General features: G+C 32.2%; 1 protein-coding gene across 1 annotated transcript in view; it reads left to right on the top strand.

Annotated features, from left to right (window-relative positions):
* The window catches only part of LOC126811537 (G protein-activated inward rectifier potassium channel 3), a 35621-nt gene extending 15144 nt beyond the window's left edge, over positions 1 to 20477 (top strand). The window contains exon 3 of the mRNA XM_050537223.2: positions 18995 to 20477. The gene's annotated coding sequence lies outside the window, so the exon portion shown is untranslated. The remainder of the gene's footprint in view (positions 1 to 18994) is intronic.
* The last annotated feature ends 1403 nt before the right edge of the window (positions 20478 to 21880 follow it).

The following is a 21880-nucleotide window of genomic DNA, read 5'->3' as shown; positions in this document are numbered from 1 at the left end:
TTCTTGGGAGCGACGCTCTTCGAAAAAATCCAAGTACATTCGAGATAAAACTTAGCATACTTGTTTCTTGGACAATTGAGCATCAATTGACAGATTTTGGATATGATTACGATAACCTTATGCTCGGTTCTTGGTCCATAGAATGCTCATACTTGTTTTAACTTAAACTCCCAACTTTTAACTTTAAAAAATCAATTTGTTGGGGTTTGTTTCTTCATTTGATGTCAATCTAAGTAATTTAAATTAAAACTTATCAAGCCAATTGAACGAGAAACCTAAATTTCCTTAAAAGCCAAAGGGTTCTTAAAGAATGCAGTCGCATATTTAAGAAAGACAAATTTTACAGTTAATTCTCTTAAAAAGTTAGTTTGGAAATTATATATCAATCCTCTTTTGATATCAATTTTAGTCATTTAAAATTGTTGTTTCCCCCCCTCCCCCCAATTTTGAAAATTATGTAGATGATACTAGTTACATGAACATTAGATATAAATATTTCCAGTAATTTTTTAATAAGATAAAGATTTTGGCACAGTAACAACCACAATGTTGACAAGTTGCAGGAAATGGACATGATATCCTGACAATTGAACAAGTAACCTAGATTTCCCTTTTTATTATTGGCCACTTCATCTTGGGTAGACAGGGCCATGGTAATCTTTATTGATGTACGTCTAAGCATGACAGCTTTAGACAACTTTTTCACTTCCAAATATCGGTCAAATTCTTTCCAGCAGCAGACAGATTTTGCATTTGATAACAATTCAAGACCAGCCAGATAAACAAGTACGGTCTTAAGAAAGATTTACGTCTTTTGTTTTAGAGCACGATGTTTTTTATTTAATCTTTTGTTTATTATGTTGGTGAGTTAGAGATGGTAACATGGGAAACTAGAATTGGTAACAAGTCGTTATCTTGGTAATCTGGTTCAAGGCAGGCAGTGTTTGACCTTCTAGAGTTTTACATTTGGTATATAGAATGGTCAACATCTGGTAGTATGTTGAGAAGTGTGTAGGCACTTCCTGATATCGATAATGCCTCCAGAAAAGGTTGCAGGTTGCGGGGGTTTTTTTTCTAATGACATCTTGTGGTTATTTATGAAGTACCGGTACATAAATGATTGTGTATTGATATCAGCGTCTGCACCTCACAACCTATTACATCACTTGGTAAATTAACCATTACCCTGTCTCCTAATCCTATAGATAATAATTACTGAAAGAAATTTAATATTTTGTTTTCCTTTATTTCATTTAGATCAGGTTATTTTATCTTATAGTTTATACCCTATTATTTTGTGGTAGAATAATAATATGAGTTTCATTATAACCAGAACAATTAATTGATTAGCCATATGTAATGGCAGGGTGAAATACCCTATTTATAACCAATACCAGTCATTACTAAACAGATGCTATAGCTAAATTGTCCTGCCCTTATGTAACAATATTGTCTTAATTGCACTGCAATTTTTATGTTGTCTCAAGCTTGTTTGGGAGGGGGGGGGGTGAATAGTCTTAAAATAAGCACTTTAAATAGCTGTGTCTGATAATTTGTCAAGTACCGGTAGAACTGAATTTATTTTTTCAGGTTGCCTGCACATACATACACATGTAACTTATAGCTGCATATTGACATATTTCATTGCCTGGCAACCTATTGGAAATTCTAACTATGATTTATTCTCTAAATAAAGGCAAGAATTTTTTGTCAGTTGGAAATTTATGCGATAAGGTACTCAAACAAATGAACCCTGGAAAAAAAATTTAATTCTGTTTTTTTCCAATTACAGAAGACTATACAATCTTGATGAAATATGCCATGTGTGTGTTTGATAATTGATCAATGAAAACCATTAAGAAGAAACTTTGTTGATATGTTCATTGACTTCATTTCACAACATGATATCAGTTTTATCCAATGGTTAAATATCTCTTAATGCATACTACTGATTTATATGAAAATTAAATGTTTGACCAGAATGATGTTGGAAGTACAGTAAATATAAAAAGCTCTATATCTCCACTACTTAAATACGATCTGCTTTTTATGTTTGTTATACTTATAGGCTATCTTTTTTTATTCATGTAACAGCAATTGGACCATTAATTCCTGCATCAATGCCTGTAAATTGTTGAAAATGTATACAATTTTACTTTTAGTTTTAGTTTCTGAAGCAAGAAATGAAATCTTGTGTCTGCTTTCTAAGGTCTGGCAAATTAAAAGTCGCTAACAGGATTTCTATGCAATTTACATTTCTTTTAAATATATGTTCCCACCCTTGAACACAATTAGGTCATGTGGATAGTTTTTATAGTGTTGCCACTACCGTCCGTCATTCGCAATTGCTTGTGAACACTCGAGGAGGCTAAAGTTGAATTTTAAGGTATTCAGTTGAAGAATCCTATTGATTTTCATTGATAATTACTGTTCAGGGCCCTTGATCACTTTGAAAAAGAGGTTAAAGTCTTATCATCCAATTGAAATGATTGAAAAATCTAATTATATTATGATATATTCAAAATTGCCAAATAAACCCACACTGAATTAAACATGTTAAATATTACAGACAGTCAACCAATGAGATGGACGTTGCTTCAAACGAGCTTATGTTACCCCTTTAATTAAAAAGTCTACACTGGATCCTAATGTTTTTAAAAATTACAGGCCAGTCTCTAACTTAAGTTTTATTTCTAAAATATTGGAGAAATGTATTGCTTCTCAGATAAAGGCCCATCTAGATAATAACTGTTTGTATGAACCATTTCAATGTGCTTATAAACAAATTCACAGTACCGAAACAGCTTTAACCCGGGTTTCAAATGATATTTTAATGGAAATTGATAATAGAAAATGTACATTTTTAATTTTATTAGATTTATTTGCTGCTTTCGACACGGTGGACCCTTCCATTCTTCTACGTAGACTTCAATTTAAATTCGGTATTTGTTGCTCTGCATTAAATCTTTTAGAGAGCTATCTTGTGGGTAGAAAACAGTGTATTTTAGTTAATTGCAAATCGTCGTCTGAATCTGTTTTGTCATCTGGGGTTCCCCAAGGTTCTGTTCTTGGTCCGATTTTATTTACCCTCTATACGTCACCATTAGGAGATATTGTCAGAAAATATGGTCACTTCTCGATTAGATAACTTTAATTCACTTTTAGTTGGTTTACCTTTAAAGCTTATAGATAAATTACAAAAAGTACAGAATACTGCGACTAGACTTGTTACTTTAACTAAGAAATGTGACCACATAACTCCTGTTTTATATAATTTACACTGGTTACCTGTTAAATATCGAATTGATTTTAAGATTTTTATTACTTACTTTTAAATGTTTAAATAATTTAGCTCCTGTTTACCTCTCAGATCTTTTAGAACTTTATACACCTGGCCGAACATTACGTACATCAGATAAACTACTTTTAAAGCCCAAAACTGTTCAACTAGTCTCCTATGGTCAGCGCTCTTTTAGTTATCAAGCACCTGTTTTATAGAATAATCTACCATTTAGTTTAAGATGTTGTACATCTCTGTATTCTTTTAAAAAACAACTTAAAACACATTTATTTAATCAGGCTTTTAACTGACTCTGTATACAATCGTTAACATGCCCATAATCTTGTTGTTTATGTGTGATTTACATTGTCACTTTGTAAAGTGCCCCTGAACATGTTATATGAAAGGGTGCACTATAAATATACTGTAATAATAATAATAATAATAATAATTATTCACAGTTACTTGGTAGGGCCAGCTCTAATCCATTCATCCTGGTGCAAAAATGCCATATAATGGTGTTTTTGTAGAGAGTTAAAAAGGTTTTCTTGAAATAAATGTTTCTCAAAAGATGTAATGTTTTTAGTAAAAAATTTATTTTCTGGTTGTTTGGGTTTATTTTTCAATTAATGGATCATGTAATGTGGATCACTACTGTCTAGGAAACTTATCTTTAAGCTAGACTGGATGACGTTTCATTTTAAGGTTCCAATATATGATATCGTTATGGTTTTAAGAGATTTCATTCATGAATTAAATAAATATCGCTACTGTACATAATTCAACATCAAGTTTTGATGTATGTAATGTGAGCTTAGAACTTTTTGAGTTGAGATTGTTGATGTCTGTGAAGATAATACTTTCTTATAACCATCACAGGTGCATATATACATGTATTGCATAATGATTATTCTCTGTACAGTTGATTGTATTATAATTATATCGCATACATGTATAACATTATTTATAATGTCTAGGATAATGTTTTACTCGATTTAGTCTGGTGAATGTTTGATTGGTCTAACACATGCGCTTTGGATCATAAGATCTGTCATTGAGTCAACTGGTGTGGTTTTGATTCCCCTCTTGTACATGAAAGGGAGTAGGGTTTATAAAATATCCCCAAAAATGCTTGGCCTGGTTGGTGCACTATAGTTTAGTAAGATGTTAATCTATATTTCATTTCAGTAGAGACTGACTGATTTTATCGAATTAAAATAAATCAACCATATTTTACTCCTTCAAGAGATGTAAGTTTCATATGTACATGTAAATATTTACATTTTTAAAAAAAAATGAATAATTTGTTAGTTCATTTACAGTAGCTATGGCCATAGTTCATTTACAGTAGACCCAGTAGTCCATTTATATATGGTCATAGTTCATTTACAGTACTGTCAGTAGATCCAGTTGTCCATTTATAGAATTATGACCATATTTTTCATATGATGAGTACTCACTACTCAGTAAAGTAATATGTCTGCTCTTGACTCTCCTCTTCCTTTAACAAGGTGTGATGCTATTTTAATCATTATTAACACATATTTTAATTATAAAGTTAAACTCATTTAATTAGTTAATACTATAATATGATTCTTCTCATCAGATTTGGCTATTAAACTCTTCAGATTCCCATGATTACTGTTAAGAGTACTTGTAGAAACACTTTATACTGTATATTTGTATACCTGAATCATGTATAGCATCATATAAATAATTTACATTAGTCTATATATATATAAACTAAATTAACCCTTCAAGCTTTTTAAGCACCACATTCTTAGTATGTGCTTTACTAAGACAGGCTAATTTATAAAGTGCTGTAGATGTTTAAAAAAAGATACGAGAAAACAAATTCAGTACTATATATAAAAAGACAGATTAATTTTACATAGACCTTTAAAAAAAATAGAACAGAAAAAAAAATGTCAGTATTATAAAAAGACAAATTAATTTTACATTGTGGCCTAGACACCCCCCCCCCCCGCCCGCAAAAAAAAAGATAGAGAAAAATGAATTTCCGATTCATTTTAAATTGTGCTGTAGACCCGAAACAGATAAGATAAAAACTAATTACAGTACGTATAGTATTATAAAAAGACAAATTAATTTTACATTGTGGCCTAGGCCCCCCCCCCTCCCCCCCGCAAAAAAAAAGATAGAGAAAAATGAATTTCCGATTCATTTTAAATTGTGCTGTAGACCCGAAACAGATAAGATAAAACTAATTACAGTACGTATAGTATTATAAAAAGACAAATTAATTTTACATTGTGGCCTAGACCCCCCCCCCCCCCCCCCCCCCCCCCCCCGCAAAAAAAAGTAGAGAAAAATGAATTTCCAATTCATTTTAAATTGTGCTGTAGACCCGAAACAGATAAGATAAAACTAATTACAGTACGTATAGTACTATAAAAAGACAAATTAATTTTATATTGTTCTGTAGACCTTAAAAAAAAAAAGAGAAAACAAATTTCAGTACCATTATAGATAGATTAATTTTACATAGTGCTGTAGGAAAAAGAAAAGATAAGCAAAACGAAATTAGTTTAAAAGTACTGGGAGAGAATTCAAAGAAATTGGGTTTAATGTCCATTTGACATTTTCCAGGTAATTTCTTGAATAATGAGACGTAATATGATATGGAGACATAATAAAAATCTTGGTTTATAAAAAACATGGCTTTTTTTAAAACAAAGTAATAGTAATTTAAATCTTTGTTCTATTCAGTAAATGGAGAACGAACGCACTGCCTGACTTTAGATTAGCTCTTGTCTGTACTTGAGGTGTCTTATTTGAAAAGAAATCAATGTTGTACATTGTGAAAGTTGAATCTCGAAAAGGATCATCTGTCCAAAATTTGGTCAGTTTCTTTCAGTATTTATTAAGATATGATGATTTAAATATATGGAATATAATTAACACATCAAGCTCCATCTATTATTTTGGTTGGAATCTTTGATGGGCCTCTTAATCCAATTGAATCCAAGCTGGGAGGTTATCTACAGTTGATATTTTTATTTTGTTTTCTCGATTAAATGTTAAATAATCAAACTGAGTACTTTTAACATGAATTAGATATTTTCCGGAAAATACCAATGATGATCAGCAACTTTAAACAATAGATATTTCTATTTTAGATGTTAAGACATTATTTAAAAATCTTGCCAGAAGTATAATTATGGCTCGCAATGGATGGATGGTGAATTTTGAGTTAAAAATAAAGTTTTAATGAGCTGGAGGGATCTTTCTCGTGCTAATATCTTTTGTTACTGATCTGATCAGACAATCTCCTGCTGCTGTATACAGGTTAAGAAAAATGTAAAGAGGTAGCTGGCCTACTGCCCTCGTGAATTATTTTTACTGGTTTTTATCTGTTTCTGAAAGAATCATCCTTCTTGTGTGAAATTATCGTATTTTCCAATGTACGAGACCTCTGTGTATAAATATAAGGCACACATTGATTTTTTACAATGTTTCCTGACATGAATTGTGTTTGTGTTAGAAATCAATCTATTATTGGTTTTATTTTTTTTTTATTTTGAAATAATGGAAACTTCAGTGAATTTGAAATTTGATCATTATTTGCTTGTCCTAATCTGCAGACTTTGCATGTGTTTAAAAAATGGGCAACAAAATTCACTGTAATCTGGGTAACATTTAATCTTGGGTATCTAACACTAATTTATTTCACATTCGTTTAATATCAAATCTTTGTTTAAAAATTTGTAAAAATTGTTTAAAATCACCAAAAATCATCTATGTGTAATTTGCATTTGCGTCCAATTAAAGCTGACCATTCAATTTTGATAACGAATGCCCAATTTACAAGCGTTTAATTTCTTGAAAATGAGATGAATGAGTCTGATTGCAGCATGACGCCAATGGGAAGCTGTGTTTGATACAGATATAGTACAATATAAAAACATTTATATTTTCATAAAATTTCGTCATTTCTCATAAAATTATCATAAAATTGAAAAATATCATAAAGAAATATAAAATTGCACTACATGTATATGACATTGTATGACTCCCAGCTTTGACTTGCTGCCATCAAAAAATCGGCCCACTCGAGATCAGCATTAGAAAATCAAATCGGCCCACTATATCAATAAAACGCAGCCCCCTCTTAAAGCGAAATTCGATACAACAATTGAAAATTCTCCTGCATAATCTCAAAATTTGTATTTTTAAAATAAAGTACAAATAGACAGACAGTGATCATCATCATTTACATGTAATGTAAGATGTTCACTTTGGTTTTTATTTATTACCACAAAGTAAATGGATCACTTTCTACTCATATGTACTGAGCAATGTTGCACTGCCTCCCCAAACCCCACTGTTGTGCGCCCCTGTTGACAGTGTTCAGTCAATGTAATGTGGGTATATTAATACCACCAGTGCACTGGTGGGATGTTCTTATCCGCATAACACTGGCTGAACACTACTTCATGGACCAGAGATAAGTTATTTGCTGTCAGTGCAGTTATATTAAAAAAATCATAATATTTGATAATGATAAAAACATGAAAAGTCATGAAATATATCATAAAAATCATAAAATTCCACTCAGCTTTCATAGAAATATGAATTTTTGACAAAAATCTGTGTACGGTCCCTGTTAATATAATAAAGTCAGTAATTACAAATGTTTTTATCTGCTTGGTGGAATTGTCTAATGCATGTGCTTTAGATCATAAGGTCAAGTGATATCACACATGTACGTGACAAGAAATAGGGTCATGTGCCTACCGGTAGTATATTTGTGGATTTTTCCCAGGTCTTTCGGTTTACTCCTACCGTTAAAGGAGCTAAATTGCTAACATTTGGGACCTAGAAATTTACACAAATGGGTCACAGCGCATAATAATGTAATATGAATGTATATAAACTGATTTACATTCAGTCGTTTCTGTTTTTACTCTAATTTCTAATCAGTTATGTTCGACGAAATATCCCAGAAGTCTCAATCGAATGGCAATTTCTAGCGTCTGGTTATTCCTGTCTACATCGATAGTATTTATTGTGCATGCTCTCTAGATAAGAATGAGGCGTCACCATTTGAAACGCGTGATGGTAAAATGTTTCTTTTGTCTTAAATATTGGATATCAGATGCCCACAACATCAATGTTGATTTAAATTGACATATAGTTCATGTTTTCAATGTCAAAGACTTGGATGATATTAAGTTAGAGACTTAGCTACTTTAAATATTGAAATAAAATTGTACTAAATATTAGTCCTGTGGATGTTAACCCCCCCCCCCCACCACCTCTCTCTCCATCTCTCTCCATCTCTCTTGCTCTCACCCTCTCTCTCTCTCATATGCTTCTATAACTAATTGCATGTATAAATCCTAGTTATGCATGTAAATAGTATGATCTGTCTAAAGTATGGAATAGTTATTGACAATACAGCTATTCATTCTGTAAAATCTGGCACATAGATCAACTTGTTAACTAGATGCAATAAAGACTACTTCAAGTAAAAAACAGAAGAAACTTCTGAAGAGAAAAACAGAAGAGACTCCCTGATGAAGAACATAGTCAGTTTCACACTAAGCAGGTGTACTGTAGAATAATCAGAAGCTATATTTCACATTTATTTTGAGTTTTTGGGAGCTAAAAATAAACTCTGAGAACACTTTTCCTGCATCACAATTTACTATGTCATGTATCGGATATTAAACAAACTTAAATACCATGCGTTCTGGTACATATACTATAAATACCTACCTTCCTATAATATACTAACATGTTTATTGAACTTACCTTCATATATATAAATTAAAGTAGATATGAAGTACAAAAGTACTTCTATATTTATGGTAAATACATTAAAAAAAAAAAAAATTAGAAATACGTCCAGTTAAAAAAATGTGCCACTTTTAGTTCTTCATTCTGATAATTGATTGTCTTCAGGTGTTATAAATAGTTATATTTATACATAAGCTAGCTGTCTGCCCTTAATTGAAGGGCTTCAGGTGTAACAATGCATATAAATAATTAAACATTAGGCATACTGTTTTATACATACGTAGAATAATAGATTACTATGACAATGGATTAAAATTAATATCAGGTATTACAACTAAAGATATTTAAGTATAATACATAATACAACATTTCTTACTTCGTCTTCCGGCTACCAGTATACCAGACAATACAAATACATTTCTCAATAAATTATCATAAAATGGAAAAATATCATAAAAAATAGAAAATTTTACTATTTCTATAGAAATACTAATAAATCCGGTTTTGAAAAAGAAAATCATCCACGCATTTTATGACTCCCAGCTTGCTGCTCTCTTTCATTTTCTATTAGTATTTGACAGTGTTCAGTTAATGTTATGATGGTACATGTATATGTATATGAAATGAAATTAAATGAAATTTGGGTTTGACATCCTACTGTTCTTCTCCAACTGTGCTAATGAAGACAGGCATATGCCATACAATGTGATATGAGGGAATATTTGCCCTGACAGCGGAGCTAAGGCCTACTCTTATATCAATTTCCAACTGCCAAGGGATCTTTTATGTGGACGGCAAACATGGGAAAACCACACCGGAAAACCCTGATGAACTTCGCTGCCAACAATGGCAGCGAACTCACGACCTCTAGGCTAGTGAGCCAGCATCTTACCCACTTAGCCACCGTGGCTCCCATGGGTATATATGAACATAAGAGAAGAAGACTGTGACCTTTAATACCACCAGTGCTACTGGTGGGACGTTCTTATCCGAATAACACTGGCTGAACACTACTTCATGGACCAGGGATAAGTTATTTACTGTCAGTACAGTTATAATATATATATATATATATATATATATATATATATATATATATATATATATATATATATATAAAATCATAATATTTGATAATGATAAAATCATAAAAAGTCATGAAATGTGATAAAAACATTATAAAAATATCATAAAATAGGATAAAAACATCATAAAAATCATAAAATTCCATGAGAAACTTTCATGAAAATATAAGTTTATGACAAAAATCTGTGTAGGGTCTCTGTCATAAGAAAAAACCAGTGGCATTTAGTACAATTCTTTATTATTTTGTATCAATATACCCTGTAAACACTTTCTTTCTCAAGGCTGCCTGTATGCTTATATGTATTGCCTGGTGATGCTGTGTTTAATATTTCCAATACTTATTTTTTAAAATCCCTACATTTACATATAATTGACAAGGTAGTTATAACTTTATACCCATTGCAACTTCAAATCTCTATAAGCAGATGTGACATTTTGTACAAACTTACATCTGTCATTATATTGAATGTTTCAAATCTTGTTTCAGAAACGTGTGATGTTTTAAATTTTTATTTATGAAGTTTTAAATGTGATTTTTTAAATTTTTATTTTGTGGGGATCAAAGTTTAATACTTATCTTTATTACTTCTGTCGAACCAACCACTTAAAGTACTTATATTTGCCATTTCTGTCTGTGGTTCGGCAGGAGCATCCAATTTATTTTTAGGCTCATCTTGAGAAACACTGATGTGATTTTTAACTGGATTTCAAATGTGAGCACATAAGGCAATTCTGTGAATCACACTAAGCTGAATCCTGAATGTCAGCCCACTTGTTTAGGTGAACATATCAATACACAGCCATAAAATTTAATGACAGACCATCTGACCAGTTGACAAAACCAAATTAGCTTACTGATCAGTTTCTGTTATGATCACTCATTTCATATTGGCCCCCACCTTTCGAAGAAACCAGGTGAGTATTAAAATGTGTTTGCTCTGTCCGTCTGTCTGTCTGCCCTTCACACTTATTAGGACAAATTAATTCTGCTTCTGATTGAGTTTGGTGTAGATGTTCATTGGTTGAAGGTTTTCCGAGTCTGATGTTGCAAAGCTGAGGTCTGTCTGTTTCTTGACTTAGTTCAATGATGAGCTTTTTCTGCTAAAGCAGAGTTGAGCAATTTGATTTTTCAACGCTTTGGACTAAGTTTGATAATAAGTAATTTCTGCTCAGGTTAAGCAGAGTGATAAGAAGTTTGATTGCTAATTGCTTTATAAAAAGATAAAAATGTGCTAGTAAAAAGAGTGTTATCTATTTATTTTGAAATTAAGTTTGGGTTGGGTGGGTGGATTATCAGCTTCACTGTTGGCTACTTTTACTTATGTTTAGAGAGATATTGTTTTTCTGAAATTTTGTGGGTATCATAATTTTTATGAAAATTTTAAATTATTGTAACATTTATGGAAGAAGATTACAATGATATCATTTTAATAAGATAGACATTTATGATTAATAATATAATAATTTATAGCAATTCAATGAATACTGGACTGATACTAATTAGTCCGAGAAGATCCTTAATCCTCTTGTGATTATTATCCCATGTTATAAAAAAGTCAAATGATCGAAATAAGCAGGTCTAAAATAGGAATACTGTTAGATAGATCTGTTATTAAAATGCTACATAAAGCTATAAATACTATGCCTATACAGTATTAATCAAGACTTCTCTCTTTTTTTTTCTAACATTATTCTGGGGCTATTTCTATAGTGATTGATTTTTCCACCATTGAGTTAACAGAAGATGCCAAGAGAAGAAGAGCCAGTCTAACACTTTTGATACTGTGTGTAAGACAGACGGTGAATTTGTCAAAGAAATTAATGAAATGACCTTCTGTTGGAATATCTGCCCCCAATTCTTTCAGCTTCATTATTGGTAAAAGTAAAAGCTAATTGAAATTGTAAATGTCAAATGATGCTGACTAATATGGTTGTAATCAGCTTTCTGTGTTCATCAGGCTTTCTTTACACCTTGAGGACAGGTTTTACTTTCTCGCTTTACTCTTAAAAACTCATCTTATGTAAAACACCTTTATGTACTTCTTATGTAAAACACCTTTATGTACTTCGGTGCACTTTGTCATGAAATTTTCCTTAGTAGTTCTAGTTGTGAAATTTATTATTTATTTATGTAAGCCTAGATTTGGTATATAGCACATTGTATGTGGTTACATATTTACCAGAGGAGGGAGACCCAGCTTTTCATGTTTTTAAATTTTGCTCTATTTCATAAGTTGTTCTAGCCTTGAAAATTATTTTTTATTCATATATAAGCTTATAAGATTTTAAAGTTATTATTAACATCGCATAATATGTGTTTAAAAGTTTAACACGGTTCCAGAAGAGGAGGGGGGGGGGGGAGCCACTCTTCTGTGCAAGTTAAAGTGAGAGTACAAGGAAAACCACTGTAATACACAGGAAACAATTCTATGGAATACCATTACTCTTTAAAATTTAGCGTCATTTAGATTAGATTAATCTTGCCTTTTATAGAGCAATTATAGGAAATGATTGATGGTGTATTTTATACATGTTAACATAATAATGCTAGAAAAAAGGGGCGTAGGTTGGCCGAATGATCTAACCTGTGTACTTTAGATCGTAATGTTTCTTTCCACAACTACGCGCTTGCAAGCGAATTATTGAAATAAAATTGAACCATGTGTTAGTCCCAAAATGACCTAGTTTGTGTTGAGTGGATAATTTTGCTTGGACAGTAACCAAAAGTTTAGTACCCTAGCCCTATTAGTAACCTTGGGTATCGGGTGCCATTACTGCTCAACTACCACTGCCCCCCCCCCCCCCCCCAATAATAATGGGCAAATAATCTTGAATATAATAGCAGTGGGGAATCTTGAATATACATAGGTACACATTTACTAGTTCTGTTATTTATAGTCTAATACATGTTTGTTGTTAGCAGGGGATCACGTCGCTAAGTTGGTAAGACGCTGGCTCGCTAGCCTGGAGGTCGGGTGTTCGATCCCTGCATTGGCCGAGAAAGTTCATCCAGATTTTCAAGCGTAGTTTCCCCTTGTCAGTGATGCAGGACGGAGGGCCTGACAAGGACAGCTGTCTAGTCGTTCGGTCCCGTGTACACATTGGCATGCACGTAAAAGATCCCTTGGCAGTTGGAATTCGATATAAGAGTAGGCCGTAGTGCTGCTTCCCGGGCAAAATTTCCCTGTATGGTGTATGTCCGTCTTCACTAGCCCAGTTTAGGAGCAGAACAATAGGACGTTAAACCCCATTTCATTTCATTTGTTGTTAGCAAAAATCCCCCCCCCCCACCACTCCCCACCCACTCCCCACCCCCAAAACATTGGCCAATTCTATTTCTCATTAAACTCAGTATTCTGTAGAAGTGTAATGTGTGGGTTCCAAATAATATCAGATTTCATTTAAACTAATGATTTCTGTTGAATGAATATGACCATAATCATTTACAAGCTATTTCTGGTTTGATATATGACATAGTGACTCAAGGTTTTCATTAGTCTTCAATCTAATCTCCGAAAATAAATACATGTGGGAATTCTGGCTCCAAATAGTTGGATAAGTTAATATGGAGGAAAAAACACAAAAAACAGTATTTTATGATTTTAAAACATATCACTGTACAAAATGATAGTTCTTTTACAAATAACATTGGGAGCAATATTTATGTTACATACCATTAAATAATATAACAATTTTTGTGATAAATATAAATCAATTCAGGTCTTCAGTAGTGAATGATGTGAGAAGCGGGGAGGGAGATCGGCAAGACCCTCTCAAGAAAGTAGCTGGGGCTGGACGGGCCCCCAGTAGACCTGTTTGCAGTAAAATATATTATGTTTAAATATGGTCTATTGCAGAAAATTATGATATAATAATTATGAGATTCAGCGTATTCAGGTACCTGTACCTTAAGAAATTGTCATTTGCTTTTTATGAAATTGACCTATTGACCTATAATAGTCTATAAAGTGACTGAGTAATGTTGTAAGTAAAATATAGTATGTTATATATGGTGTATTGTAGTATATGATATGATATAATAATCATAATGTACTTGATGTTAGTCTAGTATTTAGAATGACATGTATATTAGCCTTGTCTGATCTTCGTATAAAGCTTTATTACACTAGGCTGGACTCGACCAGGTGATTGGCACTCACCTGATTGCGTTAAGTTGTGATGTAAACATGACATGTTGTAATAGCGTGAACAGAACATGGCACTATATTTGTTAAAGATACATTAGGTAATATTTAACCATTTTAAAATTAGACAATGACAAATGAATATATTGAAAATTTCAGCCATGTTACTCTATTCTGAGCAAATGGTCTAAACCATTGATCAATATATCAGCAATTGAATGCTTTAAAAAGTTGATCATGGCCTTTTCATGTGAATAAATGTCTAAATTACAATTTGTATACCATTTTAAGCCAGAAAAAAGAGCTTCAATAGGCAGCTTTAGGTCTTACATAATGCATCTTTAAGTACATGTCTATAGACATTTTGACCAGGCCGAAGCAGCATAGTTTTCTGATAGAATACAAAAAAACTCAGCTCACAGTGACCCTTTGCCCTGTTTTCATTTCAATATTATTGAAATAACAAATAAATTGTTAAATGAGTGTAAACACACGATCACAGATAAACCTTATTTGCTCTAACTGTTAATCAAATTGTAAAGCCAGATTCCTTCTCCCTTTAATTGCATTACAATCGAATTTTTTCTCACTATCAACATTTAATTCTTTTAAGAAAGACATTTCATTTGATCTTTTCAATTTTTCCATAATAATACTGTGGTTCCAACATGGTTCTCAATCCATTTTGAAACAAATTGGGTCAATAGTGGTTGTTGTCAACTTCGTGGAATAGCAATAATTTATTTGGGCAAGAGAATACTCTTCGAAATGTCATCCAAATAAATTAGTAGCTGTTTTTTCATAAGTATGTGTTATAGTTTATATTGTTCTATCAATTTACAAAATGCCTTAAAAATTTATATTCAAGAAATAGGGTGAATAATCTTTAATTCCCATTAATATTTACAACAAACTTCAACAATAAATATTTCTTGATAATGTGTTACACATATTATTATTATCATATTCTGAATCGGCTTAAAGATGGGTTCCCGCGTACAAACTGGGTGATTTAATGGTATATATGGACTAAAAACATATTCAAACTAATTAATTTGTCATAACTTTACTTCAAATCCTTCTCAAACATTGTAATTGCGAAGGAATGTCCTGCTATAAAAATTCGATCAACCAGGTCATGTTTACGTCACGTGACTTACCTCTCTTGGAAGTCAGAGGAGAATTCATTGCATACATAAGACGATGTTGTCTTTAATCGCTTACTATTTATTACAAATATCGAATCCTAATTGAATTCTCGGATTATCCACTACCCACGTCTCAGAAAGTGTTGTACGTCTAACTCTTCATAAAGTTTATCAACTTGTACATCAAGCACTCAATGTTCGCGTGTGACCTTTGACATCACGCGTGCAGAAATTCCTAATCGTCGGGCTGTCGATATGGGGAACCCTTACATTTTTGTCCTGTATACGCTCCATGAGTGTTTTTCGGGGAATCCAGTATTTTTCTAGTAAGATTGGATATCTCTACTTTCCATATATACCACAATTACCATACTTTTATTGGAAATAACTACCTGATAAATACTTTTCTGGGAACCCATCTTTAATATTTATGATTACCACACAAACAAAACAAATACCGCAAATTCGATACACCTGCTCAAAGTTTTCCATGTTTAATTCAGGTACTGTTGTCAAATTATTGTCAATAATATTCCTGAATAAATATCTGTCTTCATTTATTTGATAGATACTGAATGTAAAACATCTATGATATGAGTAGTTTATCAAGTCTAAGCATCGTTTATCTTCTTTAGAAAAAGGTATTTTACAATTACATCAATAGCTTAATCCGTCGTCAAAAGGCATAATAGATCTGGCAAGATTTACTCGATTTACTGAAATTTCATTTCAGTCGGATTCGTATAAATCGGATCTTTGCTCAACTCGGATAAAATCGTTTGGACCCTTTGATCCTGCACGTTTCTCTTATTAAATTTCTGCACGTAAGTTGGATCTTCGCTCAACTCCAATCAAAATGTTCGGTCCATTTGATCTAATTCCTGCTCTTTTCCTTCGCCTAAGTGGGATCAGCAGTATGTACAGAATTTCACTGTCAGTTTCGTCCAGATGGTCTAAAACTTGGTTAGGTATTCCATGCCCCAAAATACTTTCCTCTATCATTTTGACTCTTATCAGCCTATTTGACGCGATGCTATAATAGAATTTTCCCGGAAAATTCGAAACTCGCTGTCTCTGTACAAGACACTTTCCAGGAAAATTTAGGACATTTTTCAAAGATGGCGACAAAACGGAAGTTATCTACTCACACCAAAACGGAAGTTATCTACTCACACAAACGAATAAAAGGACACAGATCACTAAAGATTTCCCCATTGACTCCAATGTTAATTCTCGTATCTTAGACCGGCTCTAATTTTTTCCCAAATTTTCGTTGGGTAGAACGCTTTCTACCACAGATAGAGCAACATGTGGCAACCACTTGCCCAAAAGCACGTATGAGGTTCTTCATGAAAAACTTGAGATACACAAGCTGGAAGTAGAGACAAGTAAACATGCAATTTCAGGCCCTACATTTCAACCTAACCAACCTCTCAACTCTTGTATCCTTCCGCATCAAAATTATGAATATTCACCAAAACCTGGCAGAAAATGTATTTTCAAACCCTTTTCTTCGATTCTACACCAAAAAGTCAACAAAAATCGCCATGCAAAAGGGGGAAAAGGGAGAGGAAGACTAAAAATAGCTTTGGCCCTTGTTTTGTGGGTGACGGCGTAGGAATATTTGGTGATCTGTGTCCAAAAGCTTGAAATGTGCCTTTGAATCAATTATTATACTGCTCTTGCAGTTTATTTCTAATAGAGCATAGATTGAATTTCGGTCTTCGGCTAACTCGGATCTTCACTTAACTGGATAAAATTGGTCAGTCCACTTAGATCCAACTTATGCAAAGTTTACTGTACATGCTGGAATTGAGTTGTAGGGGTCTTCACATTTCTAATTGAGAAAGGTCTATTACTGTGGATACTATCATATCTGTTGTCAACTCAATCTGAAAACCTCTGGATTACTAATCACAAGGTCCAGGATTTAATCTTGGTCTTGACAAAATAAGTCTGGGATTTTTGCTGCATGGTTTCCCCTGGTTAATGGTACAGAATGGAGGACTTCAGTAGGAACATTGTCCAGTTGTTCAGGTTGTACACAAAAACAAGTTCCCATGTACACAATGGCATGCATCTAAAAGAGTCCTTAATAGTTGGAATTACGAATTTCTGATCTTCTATGAGCATATGTTTCGTTGTCTGGCAACCTATCTAAATGGTCTATAGACAATAACCTAAATAACTGGTCGTCTACTTCGAGGGTTCAAGTAAATCTCACAGAAAAAAAAGAACAATACATGTTTATCTCGGACTGATATTGGTCAGACGGACTGACAGACAGCTCTTTTCTTTATAAGGAAGTGTAAAGGAAAATTTGTAGGCATCGTGATATTCTCAGACATTTCAATGGTGCGATTTGGTTAGTATTTTTGGAATACTTGACTTAGTTGGCTGTCTGGTCGTGTCTCCCTCGTGGTTTCAATGGCTCTTCTGTAATCTGATTTGTGAAAAGAACATCACCGCCACCATATACGGATGTATAACATCAATAAAATCTTATCCTCTAAGAAATTGTTTAATCGCCAAAATTTACTGGAAGCAAATACGATTGATGCCTCCATCGTCATTAATTAGGCCTAATGGATTCTCCATAATATCCTAACAAGTTTTCTTCAGTGTAAATATTTTGAGGTACGTTGATCTGCACAATGACACTTGTGTTTGATTTGATACATACCCTTAGTTATAACAGAACACTCCTTGCTGTAAGGGAAGTGAATTTTTTGGTAAATTGTTTATTGTGGTGTGGCATATGACGTTGAATTAACGACTATAGTTTTAAGAATTTTGGTGCCATACAAAGGAAATGGGGGCTAATAAAGACTGGCTTCTGCAATGCAGTGTAGAAAAGCAGGACTTTAAAGCATGTATCATGCAGTTTGCTATGAGGAAAATTCCGAACGATTAAATACCTTTCGTTGTGCACCACTGACAAGCGGAAAGGGAAACCACACCGATAAATCCTGAGAAACTTTCTTGGTCAACACTGGGATTGTACTTCTTTATTAGTGAGTCAATGCTTTACTGACTAAGCCACCTACATGTAAGTCTGGAAAAAAATAAAAATAGTTTTATGTGTGTGTGTTTTTTTTATATAATGCCTGACATTTTATCAGGTGCAGCTAAATTCATCATTTCCCTACATTTCTAATACTATACTGGTATACCTTCCCCCATTTCATGGACAGCATCTAGACAACAAAACTGCTGGTTGGTGTACGTTTCCTAAATAAGTTCCTTAATCTAATCAAAAGAACAGAACTATGTATTGTGAGATCTGCTGATCTTATTTAGGTATATGGCCTAGGAACAAGTGATGAGCTGCAGGCTAATAAAAATCAAAATGGCTGATTAAATCTGTACTATATTGTTAGGTTGTGACGACAGTCACACAGTTCAGTAATTGCCCTATTATTATAGCCATTGTTTATTTAATGGTATTTTTTACGAACAAACATTTTCTTTTTATTATAAAGAAATCCTGATTTGTTGTTCTCACTGCTAAAAGATTACTTTTAAATAACATTTGTAATTACAATTTTAATGGTAATTTCCTTTCATTTCAGAACATGATGAAAACTGACATTGTGTTTTACGGTTTCCATATTTAGCAGAAGTGAATAGCTGTTAGTGATAAAATTCTGGTTTCCAATAACTACCAATCCACAGAACAAGAAAAAAAAAATAAAGACAGTCGCAGTTGATTGAGATAAACGCTGCTCTGTTTCCGTTCAAAGACCAAAACAAATTTTATCTCCATGACATATATATTAAACCTGGAGAGTTATACACATGTTTTATGTAGCCGTTTTTTTTTTCTTTCAATTTTTTTAAACAGTCGTTTTCTTTCCCAATATATACGAAAAAGCACAAATTATGACGATAGACAGCAAGTTATAAAATAGAATTGAAATGGAAGGATTCCATTTAATTTAAATATGCATTGTGCCAGATTTAGATAAAAGAGCTGGCTGTGCTTGCTATATTAGTTTTAAAATAGATAATGAAAAATGAATACGTTTATATTGAAAATTACTTTATTCTGAGCGAAGTTATGAAAAGAAATAGCTTAAATAGTCTTGATTTCTAGTACTTTAATCAGCAGTCATTATGAGCGGCGTCCATATTAATGTTCTATTGAAGATATGGTGAACAATATCTTAGCCATCCGTTGGTAGGAGAGTATGGACGTGTTATGTGAATAAATGTCTAAATAATAATTAATATAACATTTGAAGCCAGAAAAAAGACCTGCAATAGGCAGATTTAGCTCATATGCTGTCACTCAGAAATATTTTAGAAGTATTATTTTTATACGGATAGTTTCACACTCAACTACATTTGGCTTATTTGGAGAATTAATGAGCTGTTGTTATAAAGAAAATATTATGTTCTAATTAATGGAATATTTGACAAAGAAGAAGATTATATTTTTTTAGACCTATCTGTTGTTAATGCACGTCACTCCTGACATTTGACCGATAGTAAAATTCATCATTTTCGTTTGTATTCAGATGTTCAAACTAATGGAAATTTTTATCAATAAATCACTATTACCATCACGTTCGTGTGTATGGGACGTGAAATATCTAGTAAATAATTTACATTTTGTGAATACATTTAGCTTTTAGTCATGACAATTTATAGGAAAAATAGACATCTTTATTAAGTATGTATACATATGACACAAGAAAAATAAAGGCTTATTAACATAAATACTTCATATATTTGAAGGTGAGACAAATAATTTATGAAGCGAAAATGACTTCATTTAATAAACACCACAGGATCCTAGCTCCAATATATCATACACCCCATGTCCAGAGAATAATAATTTTTAAAATGATGGTATAATTCTGGAATTTCAGTTTATTGTTAAGTTGAATTTGTTAGCATCTATAAGTTTAATATTAGAATAATGAATTATTTTATTATATAAATTACTTACAATTTAAATACCTGGGTTGGGGGATGACAGATAACTTATGATGTGAATATGACTTAATTTAATGAACACCAGGGGGTCCTGGCACTATTATATTCAGTATATCATAAACCAGAGAATAATAAGTTTTAAAACTGATGGTAAATTTCTAAAGTTTCAATTTAAGTTGAATTTGTTAATATCTATAAGTTTAATATTAGAATAATAAATTACTTTATTATACCAAATTACGTGCAATATAAATTCCGCGAAGTAGGTTAAACTTGACAAGCATGTCATTCTGTTCATAATTTATTTTTTCTTGATGTATTATTTGATAGAAAACTTTATGACAGTGGGCGTAACTAAGCTTTATTAATGTCTGTAAGTCCGATTTTATTACCAGAGCTTAAAGCTTCATAAATATTGTTTTTATTTAAATTGAGTAAAGACATGCTAGGTTATTAAATACTGTAGGTAGTTGAAAACACATTCATTTTGTTTTTGAGGAAAGCTATTTTCTATAGAATAAAATAATTCAGTATTGAAATAAACCAGTATAAAACAGAATATATTAACTCAAATCAATTTAAGTAAAAGCACTTAATTAAATTGTATTAATTCACTATGTCGTATATGTAAATCAGTTTATATACATTCATATTACATTATTATATACGTTGCGACCCATTTGAGTCAATTTCTAGGTCCCAAATAATAGTGATTTCGCTCCTTTAATATTCCCCCTACCCCTTTAACTTGGATAAGTTTTCTAATTGTTGCTTATATATTTAGAACAATGACTGCTGGGGAAATATATCTTTAAATTGATCTTTTCTCTTTAAAATATATCATTATACTGACCGTTTCTCTTTAAAATCTAATCGTTTTGTTTTAATGACTTTTATTAAATTAGTAATTGAACTGGAAATATGTAGGTAATAATACTATGGAATACAATTACTGTTTATTACTGAGTGACGTTTCTTTGAACTAGGAATCTATGGTCTTTATTAATGATACAATTATAAAAAACTGATGTCATCATTTGACAAGCACATGTGTAGATCTGGCCTCAAGAGTAAACATATCAATTCTAATTTAAAGATGCATTATGTAAGAGCTAAATCTGCCTTTTGCATGTCTTTTTTTCCTGGCTTCAAATGTGATATATAGAGGATATTTGTCGTTTTAGAGTGAAAAACATATTTTATTTCATCGAGAAGCAAGAAAACTTATATTTTCACGAATGCATAGCATTCGTGAAAATATAAACGTTTTCTTGCTTAGAAATGAAATAAAATATGTTATTCACAACAAAACGACAAATGTTCTATTTATTTTATGATTTTACAATCATTTTAGGTAAAAACAACTAGCCAGTGGAATAACACTTTTATTTCACTGATAAAACGCGGTATTCCACTGCTGATCATAAAATAAAAACTATTATTTAGACATTTATGCACATGGCAAGCCCGTAATCACATCTCAAATCTGTCATATTATTATAGAGAAGCCTATCTAA

This window comes from Patella vulgata, chromosome 2, assembly GCF_932274485.2.
Source record: "Patella vulgata chromosome 2, xgPatVulg1.2, whole genome shotgun sequence".
Lineage (NCBI taxonomy): Eukaryota > Metazoa > Mollusca > Gastropoda > Patellidae > Patella > Patella vulgata.
The sequence above is the reverse complement of the archived record's forward strand: the minus strand, read 5'-3'. Positions and strand labels throughout refer to the sequence as shown.